At 39.7% G+C, this 16,201-nt stretch overlaps 1 pseudogene; it reads left to right on the forward strand.

Annotated features, from left to right (window-relative positions):
• The first annotated feature begins 960 nt into the window (after positions 1-960).
• LOC101573852 lies at positions 961-9,513 on the forward strand (annotated as a pseudogene).
• Positions 9,514-16,201: the final 6,688 nt, after the last annotated feature.

The following is a 16,201-nucleotide window of genomic DNA, read 5'->3' on the forward strand; positions in this document are numbered from 1 at the left end:
CAATTGAAACATGGTGTGCATTAAATGTAGAATCAGAGAAGTGAATTTAGACAGGATGGTAAATGAACAAAAATTTGGTCAGAATTCATTTATTTTCAGTACATGATCTCAGACCACCTGTTTTGTACCACAGACTATTTCAGATGCTTTGCATGTACAGAACACACACAGAGAAAGGGCCTTAGATTTTCAAAACCAAATTAGATGGCAATGGCAAAACATAATAACTGTAATGGAAAAAATAGGCTAGAATGAGAAAGAAAAGCGGCGTCTTGTTTACAGAGGGAGACAGGCCTTAGTATAAAGAAGGGTTGTCAAAGGAGTCCTCACTGTGAAGGAGAGCTGAGAGAGGTAGCGAGCGTATCTGTGCAGATGCCAAGCGGCTCATTACAAAGACAAAATAGTCTGGTCAGGGCCATCCACCAGTGGCCAGCTTTGTGGCCTTGAAAAAGAAAAAGGAGACCAGCATGTCTGAATGCAGCAAGAGGCCACTGTGAGAAATGAAGGTGGAAAGGTAGCGTGAGGCCATGTCACAGAGGATGCCATTGGTCATGGCAAAGATCTCCAGTTCTTACTCTAGATGAAAAGAACATTTGCCCTGAGAGTAGATATAAGCCAACAGATCTGGCTACTGCACTGAGCGTACCCTAAGGGAGGAAGACACAAGTATAGAGGCTGAGAGGCTCCTAGGAAGAAGACAGTACAGTGACCCAGGGACGAGGTGGCCAGTAGGGAGCAAAGCTGGTAAGGGCTGACTGAACTTACTATTTATGGTCAATGTAGAAGCAACAGTGTTTGAAATTTGCAGAAAAAAGAGGCAAAATAAGGCTGGGGAGACAGCTCAGTAGAATAAGCACTTGCCTGACAAGCTCAAGGTCCTGAGTTCAATCCCCCGCACCACAAAAGAAAAAAGGCAAAACAAAACTGAGATCAAGGCATTTGGCATGAGCTTCTCAAAGTATGGCACTGCCACCAACTAAGGTGAGGAACACTGCATGAGAAGTATAGATAGGAAAAGAAATTTTGGACATATTGACTTTGACTTTGAGTTTGAGAGGAACCTAAGAAAACATTATATAAACCATTATTGAGCAGAAAGCAAAGGGGTCTAACCTGAAGATAGAAATTTGGCAGTTCTTAATGTAAAAATAAGAAAGCTAAGATATTGGATTTTTCCAAAATTAAGACTCATTTAGTCTTACTAAGAAAAAAGTAAGTTTTCTAATTTTCAATCCATGTCTTTTTCACTTTCTCTTTTGAGCTTCTTCCTGGCATCACACCTCTCCTGTTAAGGTTAACTATGAGTACAGAGCATGGTCCACCCTCTACTTCCATTGTAACATGATCTGTGTTATAGTGTAGCCCTAAGTTTATGCCACCCATTCTTGATGAGAAGAAATTTGGGACAAAGATTTATTTTAGTCATTTTGTTACCTTTCTACTAAGTACTTACTGCCTAACACAAGGCAGTAATGTAAGTGATATACTCCATACATATAGGTTAAATTCAGTTTTAAACCAGAAAACTACTTAAGTGAAGAAAGAAAAGAAAAATCATATTTGCATATAGCTTGTATAGTTTGAACTAGAGTTGGAGAATTATAGAATTTTCTCATCCTATCTACTCTGAAAGTGTCATGATTGAAGATTGGTAGCTAAAGTCAACCCAGGAGGAAGATAATGCTAAGAGCTGAGCTAGCCCTTGTGATTCCCTACAGCTTGCTAAGCTGCTGGCTCAGGACCCTGGGGTCACCGGCATCCCTCACCACCTATGGCCCAGAGTTCTAGGTCAAGAAACACATATTGGATTATTTATGCCCAGTAGAAAGAGATAATCAAGTCTAGCATTAGCCCAAAACAAGCCAGCCAGCCTGAGATGGCATGCACAGTGAATCAAGAAATGAATTTACAGTCACATAACATGGGTAGAGATCCCAGCCCTGCCACTTATATGCCTGTAGGGACTCACAAACATCACTTAACACTCTGAGCCGCAGCATTTTTATGAGGAAAAAGAGAAAAGTAACATCTTTCCTAGCCAGATGACAGAAATGCTGTGAAGATGGAAGAGGTAATATAGAATATAGTGCCTCAGAATCTAGTAATATTATTCTAGCTTAATCTATGTCCCTAGGTTCATAGGGACTATTTCTGAGGGTCAATTTTATTCTGTATATAGTGTGAGAGAGACATAAAGAAAGACTGAGGGATTTGCAAAGGCATCTCAGTTCCTGAGGCTAGACCCAGGAAGCATTCAGGCATGGATAAGAGCCTTAATCCAGTTGCTGTATAGGATTGTTTACTTAATCATGAAATGATCTCATGAACTTCGAATTAATAGAAGCAATTCCTTATATCAAATAAAATCACCAGAGCCACCTATGCTACTTTACAAAACTTACTGCAATTATTTGCAGCTTTTCTCAATGACATTAAGAATATACAAGTATTTCTACACCTTCCATCTAACTGAGCTAGATGTTTCAGATCATGAACATTACATTCTGGAAATTCCAAGCCTGGACAGAAAAGGCTTGAACATTTCCGTCTCCTTTCTTGGATCCTTGTTGCAGCCACCATCTATAAATCTAGAGCTGCCTGATGATAAGGAACTATGTGGAGCTGAGACGATCTGTCCCATCTTGGAAGATAGAGGCCATCTTGAAACATCTTGGGCCTCCCAGCCCTGCTGACCACATATGCATAGAGTCCAGGCAACATCAGCAAAGCTTAGCCCCATCCAGCCCAGCCTAGGACAAATTGCCAAGCCTCAAAATCATGAGTTTAATACATATTTAAGCTAATTTAAGAGGGATTTATTCTACAGCAAATACTGACTGATGCAACAAGGGATGGCACATGAATGGGAATTTGCAACAGCACCTAGAGTGCTCCCAGACTTGCTATCTCCTGTCTTCAGAAAGCTCAGATTTACCTGCCATGGAAGGAGGCTTGAGATGAGCAGACTAATCCTCTTTTACCTGTGAACAAGTGAGCTTCACTTGGTAGTGGGAGGAAATTTACAATGCCCGTTGTACATGCTCACAAACAAATCTCTAAAGAGGAGAAGAAATAAACCAGCGGTTAAGAAACAGAACTGAAGAGCAGTAGACTCCATATAAGCTGAGTGCTTCCCAGAAAGGAACCCAATAATTCAGCCTTCAACCACTCACTTGGTTCACTTGGATGGGATTCAGCTCAAGCACTGATCTCACAATGCCATAAAGCAGAGCCTGCTTTCTGCTACCGAGTGGAAGATGAAATTGCAGTTCACCTCCACTGTAAATCAAAGCACCTGTCTAATCACAGTGGTTCATAACAAATGTATATTTCCCATTTCACTGCTGTCTCATTGGCGTTCACACATTAAGGGATATTTTATGTAAACTTCGCTTTGCTTGAATTCATTTTCAAGACTTTTTCCAGAGGCTGCTGAGCCTCTTGTCTAACCAGATTTTTTATAAGTTATGAAATTTATATTACTATAAATATGATCTAGAAATCCCTTCCTTAAAGTACTTGACAAATCCACTTCAGTGTTTAAATATCTAACATTAGTTCAAATTAATTCCTAGATCTTATTTTCCAGCAACTACTACTCTAGTAATGACATTTGTTTGGATGCAAACATAAAGAATAGAAAAGAAAACCAACACACTAAGTGAAAATATCTGGAAGATAGCAACATCTTGTCTCAAAAGTTTAGATATTTAAACATACTGACTTTGTTCCACTAGCTGATATTCACCAGTAACCTAATTGACCTTCCACCTGGCAGGTGGTCCGCCCTACCATTTATTACAGGTACTCAGTCAGTATTTACTCATCTCCACTGCTGAGATTGTACTAAAACTTGGGAGGAAAATGTTAATGTCTCATCCAGAAATGTATAGAGGCTCAAATGCTACGTGGTGTTTGGAATACATCAGAAGTTGAAGATGTTCCCTCTGTCTTGAAGGAGCTTAGAATCTTGTCATGAAGAAACTGAAGCACGAAAATTCTGGTAAGTAACTAAGTACTGAGTTGAAAGATTCTGATAGAAGTGCCATTAGGAGAGGAGAAGGCATTTATTAATCTTGTCCTACATGGGAGTTTTTTGCAAATATTATCTCATACAAACCTGCTAACCACTTCAAAAGGAAAGTATTATAACTACTTAAACGTAGAAAATTTGAGAAGGAAAGCTAGGGAACTTCTTTCTCCACGATGACCCAGCTAGTAAAAAGCTGAGCCGGAACCCCTGTACCAAGGTGTCTATCCAAACAGCCTGTACCTTTACTTCCATGAAAACTCCCTCAAAAAGAGACATAGGACATTACTGTACCCCTCTTCAGGGCTTCCCTAACATTATGCCTCTTGATGTCTTACACTATACACTTTATTTATGATAGTTGCTGATAAAGCAGCTGGTATAGCCAAATCACGCTAAACTTTAGTTACAAAATCTCTATTCTACCTCTTATTAGCTGCAAGAATGTAGGCCAGTCACTTAATCGTGACAAATACCTACCTCACAGCACTGAAATCAATAATGAATAAAAATTCATTCACTCTACAAATATGAAGGAATATAATGCAAGCATTAGTTTAGATTTTCTTCACAACATAGAGCAAATGAAACAAATATCCCTGTCATTTTGGTGTTTACACTGTTAGTGAAGGTAACAAATAATAATTGAACAAATAAATAGTATAGGGCCAGCCAGATAGCTCAACAAACTAAAACACCTGCTTACACAGAGCACAGCAGCCTGGGTTCAATCCCTAGCATGCCGTGCTGGCCCTGTCCCCGGGGCATCCTGAGACTACGATTGAGACTAGGCATGGTGGTGTGTGCCTGTAATCCCAGCACTTGGGAAGCTAAAAATAGGTGAATCACTATGAGTCTGACCTACGTAGTGAGACCCTGTAGACCCTGTAGTGAGACTCTGTAGACCCTATAGACCCCATACTAAATACATTGAAAAAGAAAAAGAAACAAACAAATACATATTATAGAAGTATAAATAGTGTAAATTTAAGTAGTATAAATTCTATGATTAAACAAGTCAAGGGGTAGATAGCACAGTGGGCACATTCCTTACACAAGTGATGGGTACTAGCCATATGGATCCCCAAGTCTTCACAGGTATTATGGTCAGGGTGTCACAGGCAGCTATATCTCACCTGAAGAGCATCCTAGGAGAGATGTGTGCAGAGAAATGTATGTACTGTGAGACACAGAGGAGCTAGAGACCAGTTCTTCCACAAGAAAACAAAGTGAAAGCTTTGGTGATGACAATAAAACACCCAACTGACAAAAAAGCTACAACTTCATGCCAAGAAGTTTGCATTCATTGTGTCAATTAATCATATCAGTATCTTAGGGGCATAAATATTATTATCTTCATTTCATATAGCAAAGTTAAATGACTCTGAAGGTTAGTTGATGACCCATCACCACCTAATCTGAAACAATATTCAAGCCCAAGTCCTTGCAACAGTCTTTGATTAGTCCTCCTAACCATTTGGTTTGCCCTCCACACAAATTAATACAGAAATGGCCAATGGACTTTGTGTATGGAAAGCATTCTTCAGAATCAGCCAGTTGCTCCATGATTTCCTAGATGTATCCAGTAGGATCATTTCTGATCTTCTAGTGTCCATCACTCTTAGTTCCTGAGGCCACAGCACACTCTGCAACCTGTTCTTAAGACAGGATCACACAAGTTTCTAGAACAACAGAGTGTTTTCAGATCTACAAAGTATTTTCACATCCTTTAAAGCATTTGTTTTTTATGGTAACTCTACAAGCCAGACCAGAGTGTACCATTACATCCATCTAATGGAAAAGAAAAAGCTCACACAAGTTGCAATTGCCTAAAAACTTACCTGGTAAGTGAACTTAACAAGAGCTTAAGTATGAGTTGCTTGATTCTGTTATTATCTTTCCAGTCAATTTCACTCATATGAGGAAAGAAGAAGCCAAAAAAAGAGCTCTTTTTTTTTTTTTTTTTTTTCTCATATGAGTGAAATTGACTGGAAAGATAATAACAGAATCAAGCAACTCATACTTAAGCTCTTGTTATTTTTTTTGTGGAACCAGGGATTGAACTCAGGCTCTTGCGCTTACCAGGGAAGCACTTATTCCACTGAGTCACCTCCCTGGCCCAAGGCGCAATTTCTGATGCTTCCTTATATGGATACAATGAAAGAAGTGAGGTTGAAGGTGCAGCACCCACCCAGCACAAGGGCCACAAAAATCCACCTCCACTCCAGCTCTACACTTTGCTTCCCCGTGGCACAGGGCAATGGCAAGAATTAATGGCCACTCTGCCCTGAACAAGGCACCTGGGGAGAGAAGGCAGCAACCAATCAGGCCCTGTGATGGTCAACATTGAGTCCAGAAGACCACTTGAGCCCCTGCCCCCAGCCTGCGTCCACCAGAGACCAGGTGCTGCTCACATTGTCCCATTTCCCACTGGCCAATGAGCCTAAGGATGCACCTCAGCGTGGACAGGAACCACAATCTGCAGGGAGCAGACAGAGAGACCTCTGATGCAGAATCCCACAGTGCTTAATGCTAGAAGGAGGAAATCATGACTGGCCAGATCACAAGATTGCAGATCATGAAAAGAAGCCATTCATTCAAAAACACATAAACTTTCTCTTTGGCTCAATTTTTCACTGACTTTTCTTTTTTCTATTATTTGTATTTTTCTTTCATTAAGTTTTTGGGGGCTTGGAATTTGAGGATTTTGCTGCCCTTTCTCCTTTTAGTTTCTTCTGTTTCTCTTTTACCCTCTCAACTTTTTTCCCTTCCTTGTCATCTCTTTTATTTCCTGCTTGTTGCTATTTATCTTTTTTGTTCTCTCTTATTCATTTTTCCTATGACTATTCTCTAGCACTATTAGTTTATTTGATAGGACTGTCCCAATTTTTACCCTCTTACAACACATTGAGTAATTTTTTAATTGTTGCTTTTCTTCATTTTCTAGTTCCCCAACCATTCTACCTATACTACTATAGCTAGTAAGTTTATGAGTCTCTAAATAGCTAGCTAACTTTACACTATTGATCTTGAGTACTGTTCTATTGTTAGTAGCAGTAAAGTTCCTTCATTTAGTAAGTATGCTAGAGTCCATATTTGGTTTCATGTAGCATGCATACCATACTTACAGATCTCTTTTCTATATTGCAGGGTGGTATTTTATTGGTCCTTGGAGTTTGTCAATATTCAGTTTGTAATTGATACTATAATTGATGGGACTTGTATCACTATATCCAAAGTAAGATAGATGTTATTAACTGGTTTTCTTGGGATGCCACTACCTGGATCACCTTTGGCTCATTAATGATAGCACCTGATCCATTCCTGGAAAGCTAAGTAGTGGGTCAAATATGTTGCAACCTCCCATCCTGTGTAAATGAAAGTGGCTATATCCTAGGACTGTAGGAGATGGTGTCCTGAGCCAAAGATGTTCTAACATAGTGTCCAATTCACCTTAGAAGTAGGAAAGGCTGAGGCAGAAATCAACTGTTTGACTACCTGCCTGAAGTGTTTTAGAGAAAGGGGACACCTGGGATGGGTCACCTTTCTGGCCCTGCCTAAATTACCCCCATCCTTCACTCTTTCCCTGGCCTTGTTAAAGCTTCACATACATGAAAAAGAAAATGGAAGAAGCAGGACAAATTAAAGGAAGTAGAGTCAGACCATATGCCCATACATAGCCATAAGTCTCAATGCCTGAGCTGTAAAGTCACTCACACAGGTGAAACGACATTCCAGTATGGTCACCGTGGCAACTGGGGAACCTGTATAACCAAAGGAGAAGAAAGAAATGTGCTGAATGTGCTCCCAATTTGGAGAATGTGTATCAGATGCCAGCAAATTAATAAAGACTCTGTTATCCCCGTAATACAGTCTCTCATGCATTATAATCCAGCTGCTTTAGGACAAAGACAAAAGCCAATAGTTAACCATATCCAAAGTTTCACTCTGTCTGCTGCTTGCTATATTTACTCACCAAAAAAAGACAATGTCAAACTGTTTGATCTTCAGGCCAAAATGGGAATGCAGCCTCATTTCCAGGCTTTGTTCTCAGTATACATGTGCTTTGCTCCTGCTTTGATTTCTGTATCTTCACCTACAAGGAATAAGATCTACTGTAAGAATTCAAAGGATCTTTGGTACTCAACTGTGCTTGCTGTGAGACTCAGAAAACATGGACCTTTTTCTGAACCTCTAAAACTGACATTAAGTCTGGTTAACTTACATCCTCTGAAAAGAAAATGGAATTCTCACTTAGTTATTCCAGGGCTAAAGTCTGGTAGCAATGCTAATGGATGTGGAAAAAAGGAGATGAGTCTGATTGTTTCAGCTGCGATGGATCACTTCCAGTACAGCAGCTTAAGAGCTTCCCTCTACTCTTACAGAACATGCACTGCTCAGAGCTGCCTTCTCAGGTGGGCTCAGTGCTGAACAACTCTCTGTTACTTCACTACATGAGCTGTGTCAGAGATGAGTCAGTCTTACTGAAGCTGTACCACTGGTTGAGTCAAACATTATAAGAAGAATGTATTTGGTATAAGGTGAATGATCATGAACATGGAAAAGAATTTGCCACCTACTTGGGCACAGTCATCAGGGCGGAGTGCTTCTTACAAGAGGGGTTTTGTTTCTGTGAAGCTTTCCTGTACAAGAGCATTCCTCTCTGGGATGGCATCTGTGGTCGGTCACGGATCCTTCAGCTTGTGAGCTGGATTCCTTTTAGTAGCTTCTCTGAGGTGAAGCCACTACTTTTTGACCACCTGACACAACTCTTCTTTACATCATCCATTTATTTCAAGTGTAATGTTCTTCAATATCTAAAAGAGCTTCTAGAGAATTGGCTGTTATGGCTTTCTGTGGACATCCACAAGAAACCTATGAGAAGTCTTCTAGCAACAACTTTGGGTGGATCCATGAACTCTGTGTGTACACTGATTGACTACGTAGGATGGCTGCCCACGACTGTCATGCATTTGGAGAGCAACAGTAGTTTTTTCTTGCACTTTATTTTGGATTTCTGTGAGAAGGTATGTGACATATCTATAAATCATGACCTTCCATCAGTGGTATTGTTTCTTCCTGGGATCTTCTATTCTTCACTCCTCAGCTTGGATACCAGTATCTTGAACTGACTTTGTTACATTCTGCCCAGGTATCAGAAAAATTTGATGGCTGCAAAGAAGAATGAGTTGGTACAAAAGGCAAAGTCAGTGTTCAGTTACAGTAGCAAGACTTGTCAACAATTTAATCAGTATTTGACAACCGTGATTGGTTGCCTGTGGACATCCAAACCCTTTGAGAAAGAAATATACATTGATCCCAAAATCCTAGAAGAAACTGGAATAGTAAAGTATAAAAGCAGCTTAAATATAATCCATCATCCTTCTCTATTGAGTTATGCTGCTTTCTTTGTGCTACAGGAAAGCCCAGAAGAAAGGACAGTAAACCTGAGGTCTATTCAGAGATGTTCAGGGTTCCATTGATGTTAGAGAAGCTGTATTTGGAGAAGTCTTTAAAGGATCTTTTCATGCTTGATTCCAGGATCACTATGAGTCTGAGTTGCCTTGTGAGACCCTGTACCAAATACATAAAAATATTTTTTTTAAAAAGTACAGAATTGGAAGATTTGATGAATATGTATAGATAGATAGATAGATAGATAGATAGATAGATAGATAGATAGATAGATGATAGACAACACATCACTTTCATACATAGAAAGGAAAGTCTGGGGTGCAAAACATCAAAAGAAAACTAACAGGGCCTTAGCAAAATGTGAGACATCATTAAACACAGAGTCAAGTACGAGAGAGAAAGACCAGGTGTGATGGCACATGCTCATAATCCTAGAATTCAGGAGGCTGAGGCAGGAGGATCTCTATGGGAGGACAACTTGGGCTACATAGTGAGTTCAAGCCGAGCACACATAGATCAGGCACTGAGACCCTGATCTGCACACCCATGAAGCTCAAGAAAATACAAATCCACCATAATATATGCTATATGAAAAGGGTATACTCCACCGCAAACTAGGATTTACCTCAGCAATGCCAGGTTGATTTAACGTTGAAAAATCAGTCAATATATCCTATCAATACTTTGTTTTAAAAAGTAAAGGTTAATAAATGCAAAGACATTTTGTATTGAGAAGACCTAGTGTTGTAAAGCTAGCAAACTTACAATTTTAATGCAATTTCTATCAATATCCCAGTTAGTATTTACATAAATCAACAAAATGATCCTAAAATTCAAATGAAATCAGGCATGGCTGTAATCTCAGCATTTGGGAGGCTGAGGCAGATGGATACCCTATGAGATCCAGGCCAGCCTGAACTATATAGCAAGAGCCTGCCTCAAACAACCACAAATAAATTTAAATTGAATTGAATTAAAATAATTCAAATGAAGATGTAGGGGATACTGAAAAGCCAAAGCAATATTTTAAAAATCCCATTGTTTAAGGAGTCAGACTTAATCCTTTCAGAATTCATTGTTTTGACATTCTGTATCATTTCTATTGTTTTACCTTTGTGTCTGTTTTATTATTTATTTTTGTTCTTTTCTCTTCAAAATTAAAAAAATCACTGAATTACATACTACACATGGATGAACTTTATTTTATGTAAATTATATCAATAAAGCTGTTTAAAAACTTGTAAAAAATGAAGAATTTGTTGGAAGACAACACTATGTATTACGACACACACTGAAATTTAGATTACTTTTTTAAGTGAAATTCTGTATCACTTCTGTAATTCTTTCTGCTTTAATTATAATTTTTATTCTCTTTAAAAAATAAAAGAAACTAAATGAAACTATGAGCAACAGAAGTGAAAGTGAGGATGGAATATTAGAACTAGAACTCGGGGCTAAGTGACCAGTTAATGAGATGCCTTAAAAACAACAGAGAATGGGAGAAAATGATCCAACAATTCCTAGATGATGCAAAGAAGATTAGTCTAAGATTGAAATAAATTTAGTAGAAAAAAACACAAAACAGAATAAATAACATAAAAGTTTCTTACTGAGCCAGATGTGGTGGTACACATCGATAATCCTAGCATTAGGAAGGTTGAGGCAGGAGGATTGCTGTGAGTTCAAGGATAGTATAGACTACATAGTGAGTTCAAAGCCAGCTAAAAACTAAAAAGTGAAACTCTGCCTCCAAAAAACATGCTTACTGAAATAATGATAGATGTTCCTAATATAGAAAGAGAATTTAACGTACAGAACTCCAAATAGCCACAATCAGTAAAGAATTTCTCCACAATATATGCTAATCAAAATCCCAAAAGTTCAGCACAAGAAAAGAATCTTAAAATCAGTTAGAGAAAAGTAATGAATTACTTATAAAGGTAAACCCACTAGAATTAAAGTAGACTTAAGTCTATTTAATTTTGTTTAATGCTTTATTAAAATATTTGTAAAACACACCCTGGAAGCTCCATCTCTTTATGGGTTGATGTGTACAATATTTTTTTGGCTGTACGGGGGATTGAATGTACAATATTTAGTTAGTTCTTCAATTTGTTAGCTTCTGAGCCTGCTAAATATTTAATATTATTATTTCCAGGATATCCTAATAGGGTTTTTGCTCTAATTTTAATTTCCTGTCATAGAGTTAGACTGACTCTGCAAAACTTAACCAAGAAAAATATTTCAAGTGTAAGGACTGCTACGCATAACGGTATGTCCTTAAGATCAATGCATCAATAATTCTTTATATCAGAGCAGCAAGACATGGAGAAATGTCCCTTGCTATATATGTACTCAAATTCCCTGCTCCGAGGAATGGTTCATGTACTGTGTCATTTGTTTTGAGTAACTACATTAACTTCCATGAGACATCCAAACCCAAGCAAAATTAGACAGTAGATATTACCTCTGGCTGCCCTTTTCATAAACTATTTCATGTTTTCCCTTATGGAGTGGACAAAGACATATGTAGAACAAACGTTAACAAAATAAGTAAAAAGCAAAAGCTAAATGCTATAACTGAATTTCAGTCCAAAAAAAATGACACAAATGGAGTCTCTCAAATTCAGCCTATTGTGATAGGGACTCAAAATTGCAAAACAGAACAAGACATCACTCCAGTGCGGAACAGTGGGCACCTAGAATTAGGAAAACTTGGGCTCAAAAGCCTACCTTATTAGTATGTGCATAAAAAATGTCTTGGTCCTTTTGGAATTGATTTCCTCATCTGTAAAACCTGAGGTAGCAATATAAACCCTTCTGTGTTATTTCAAGGCCTACATAGGAAAACATAAGAACCACCTAACCTGGTACCTGTGACATAATAAATGGTCTTCTTCCTTCTTTTTCAATCTACTTACAAAATTTCCATTGACATTTGCCCTAACCATTACTCTGTTATCATAAACATCTTATCTTTGCCCACAAATAAATTGAAGTTTTCCCTAAATTACAAATCAGGGTTGATTATTATTTCTATGAGCCAAATCTGACTGACAGACATGTTTTTGTAAAGTCAGATAGTTTCATCTGAATACATACACTCGCATTATTATTATATATTTTCCATGGTCTCTTTTATACTTCATCAATAGATTTGAGGAGGTATAAGAGAGACCTTATACATTAGCTGTTTGTTGCTGCTATAAAAACTGGCTACAAACTTTAATACACCTTTAATCATAAATTTCTAGAGGTTAAGATTCACAAAGGCATCACAGGGCTAAAATCCAGGTGTCAGCAGGATATATTCCTTTCTGGAAATCCAGGAAACACTTATTTTCTTCACTTCTACACTTCTTATGGTTGTATCCATTGGTCCATGGTGCCTCTGCCCCACCTGAAAAGTCATAACAGCTGGCTGAGGCTTTCGCACATCTCACATCATATCCCTCTGTCCTCTTTTGCCACCTTTTCTGCTTTTAACGACCATGGTAATGACATTTGCCACATTGAATAATCCAGAACAACATCCCTTTCAGGAAAATCAGTGGGCCAGCACCCTCAATTCCACTGGTTATGCAACACAGGGCACGAATATCTTTTAGGAGGCCTTTATTCTGCCTAATCGCTCATCTCCACTGCAAACCAAGACCAAAAGAGATAAGGTTGCAAGTACACACAGAAGAAAGAGTAAATCACACTTTTTGCCTAGGGAACTTAAAAAAATAAGTTGCTACTTCTATTTAAATTAAACCCTGTGCCTCTGCTCCCCACTCATCCCAGTTAGGTATCTAGGTAGGCCGCCTGCCCTGTGAAGTGCTCTTGTCCCTCCCTTTTGATCAGATGACATAATAGGAGTGGTGCTTAGAACTGCCTGTAATTCCTGGGTAGAAAACAGGTGTGTTGAGGAGAAATGCACACCTACACTGGCTTGGAGAGTGAGCCAAGTCAGTTTCCTCCTGACTTCAAGCTGATCCAGGCACAGTCCAGAGGTCCTGAGCTCCAGCCCACACTCCACATAGTCTCCTCCAGCAGAACTGAGCATGCAGGAGGCAGGGATCACCGAGGGGACATCACAGCTGTTTTAAAAAATACCCAGGCCCTGGGTTAGAACCTAAGCCAAGTCACAGATAGAGCGCCACTTATTGCTTTTAACTATTTAGACACGGGGTATGCAGGCCTTGTCTGACCCTTTACCTGAAGGTGTTGGAGGGGCATCACCTCCTCGTCATAATGCTGAACGGTGGCACCTGCCTGTACTGCCACCATCTGGGAAGCCGAGGCAGGAAGATTGCTGCAAGTTCAAGGCCAAGCTGAACGAGGCTGAATTACACAGCAAGACCCTGTCTCAAAAATAAATAAAGTAAGTAAGTAAGTAAAACCACAAAACTTGGTTATGTAACTTTCTTTCTTGGCTGATGCTAAGGACAGATTCTGGACCATCACTGAGCATCTCTGATAAATACCTCAATGTCTGTGAGGTGCCAGTATCTTCCTCAAGCCAACACGATCATTCTTAGCTGGCAAAAATGCGTTTTGTGGCAAATGTTCTACGATTTAATAGTAACACCATTCCTCTTGGCCTGGGGACACCTTCCAATTACTCCCTTTCATTAAGGAGGTGTGGTATTTTTACACACTGGAGTATTATTCAGCTATAAAACAGGATAAATTTGAATCTTTTGTCAGTAATTAGATGCAATTAGAGAACATACTCTTAAGTGAAATAAATCAGACCCGCATGTGCCAACATCATATTGTGTCTTTAGTGTGAGAACCTGAAGGAGAAAAATGGAATCTGAAGGGTACAACAGATACTGGGAAAAGGGAGTGAACTTATATAAAAGGAAGGAGTTCCTGAGTCGTGGAGGACAGAAGACGGACTGGGTGAAAGAGATTTATCTATGTAAATAAGCAAAATGGTTTGGACAACTGTACTGTGGATTTCTGCTGGTCTATGGAAAGGAGCAGACAATGCTTAATTTATCTCCTCTCTTTTTTCAATTGTTTGTACTTTTTCTCTTCTTAATTTTGTATATACTTTTTGTTTTTTTCTTTCTTCTTCTAATTTTGCATGCTTATATATGGTAATATGAATAACTGGTTGGAAGACAACATTATACACTACAACAAATGTGAAATTCATACTACTTTGTGAAGAGAAATTCTTCATTGCTTATAATTTTTAATACTATTTTGTACTCTATTTAGTATTTTTTTAATGTATTTTATGCAGGGTCTCACTACACAGTCCAGACTCACCGTGATCCTTCTGTTTTCAAGCCTCCCAGTGCTGGGATTACAGGTGTGTGCCACCATGCCCAGACTCAGTTGCCAGTTAGGGGGCAGGGCCAGGGCAGCATATGGTGCCAGGAATTAAACCCTGGTCTCTGTGCTTGCCTAAGCAGGCACTTAGTCCACTGAGCTATCTCTCCAGTCTGTATTCTCTTTAAAAAATAAGAGAAAAAATATAAAAGATTAAGATATTAGTGACGCCCCTCCCCCAGCATCCCACAACTGTGGAAAATGTTCAGATCAGCGAGTTCAGACATCAGAAGTTCAGTGGATGCGTGCGCTGCTAGGAGGGGACACCCAGCCTGGCGGAGGAAGCTCCCCAAGAAAAGGCCTTAAGGGTGCTAGTCTCTTCCTACCCCCTGCCTTTGCTCTCCTTCCTCCCAGCCTCTGTAATATGAGCCGGTTTCCTACACCAGAACCTTCCACAGGGAGCTTTTGGCCTAGGAACCAGCTCACCATGAGCTGAAAATGTGAGCCAAAATACAACCCTCCTCCTTTGGATTGCAGGGGGTAAGGTACTTTGGTGCAGCAACAAGAAAAAGTCGAGGATGGCTTTGCACATCTACAGGGGACATGTAACTCCTCCTATCTTCAGAGTTGATAATAAGCCAAGTACTAGAACAAAATCTAAGTGTACAGCCAGTCCACAAATACACGCTGAAGAAATATAAACAGTTACATTTGTATGATGGAAAATTGTGTTATTTTCCCAGGAACTGTGGTGCACACCTGAGATCCCAGCCACTTGGGACGTTAAGGCAAGAGGAGCAAAAGTTCAAAGCCCATCTTGGCCATTTACATAGCACTCAGACTTAAAAGCTGAAAAAAACTCAATTTATGTTTTATTTTACTTCTGAGTCCAAGTAAGCTTTAGAAAAAGATCAAAAGATATTCATACACCAAGCATGAAAGCAAATGTTGATGATGGGCCGTAGAAAAAATGGGGACCAAACATTAACACGTTTAAAATAAAAGGCTGCTTTGCAGGTTTGAGGTGACTTCAACTAGAAGTTTAACTGTGTGATAAATGCACAGAGATGCAGCCAGTTACAAGTGCAGAAAACTGGTCTCTAAGAAGCTCCTGCCTGCCCAGTGACCCTCTTATGGTGAGCCAGCAACTCAAGCTGTAGTTCCTTCAGTGACTTCAAAAGAGGTCAGAGGGTGAGACGACCGGGACCGCGGGATCCTGAACAGACCCAGAGCGCAGGCCCGGCGAGTGAGTGAGATGACCCAGGCCGCGGGATCCTGAACAGACCCACAGCACAGGCCCCAGAGTGAATGAGACGACCTGGGGTCCTCCGGATCCTGAACAGACCCAGAGCGCAGGCCGGCGAGTGAGTGAGATGACCCAGGCCGCGGAATCCTGAACAGACCCAGAGCGCAGGCCCAGCACAAAACCCTTCAGCAGAACTCCCTGCAAAGAGGCTAGAGACAAGACCCACCCAGCTGATTCAGGAG

This window comes from Octodon degus, unplaced genomic scaffold (genome assembly GCF_000260255.1).
Source record: "Octodon degus isolate 3935 unplaced genomic scaffold, OctDeg1.0 scaffold00049, whole genome shotgun sequence".
In the NCBI taxonomy this organism is placed as follows: Eukaryota; Metazoa; Chordata; class Mammalia; order Rodentia; family Octodontidae; genus Octodon; species Octodon degus.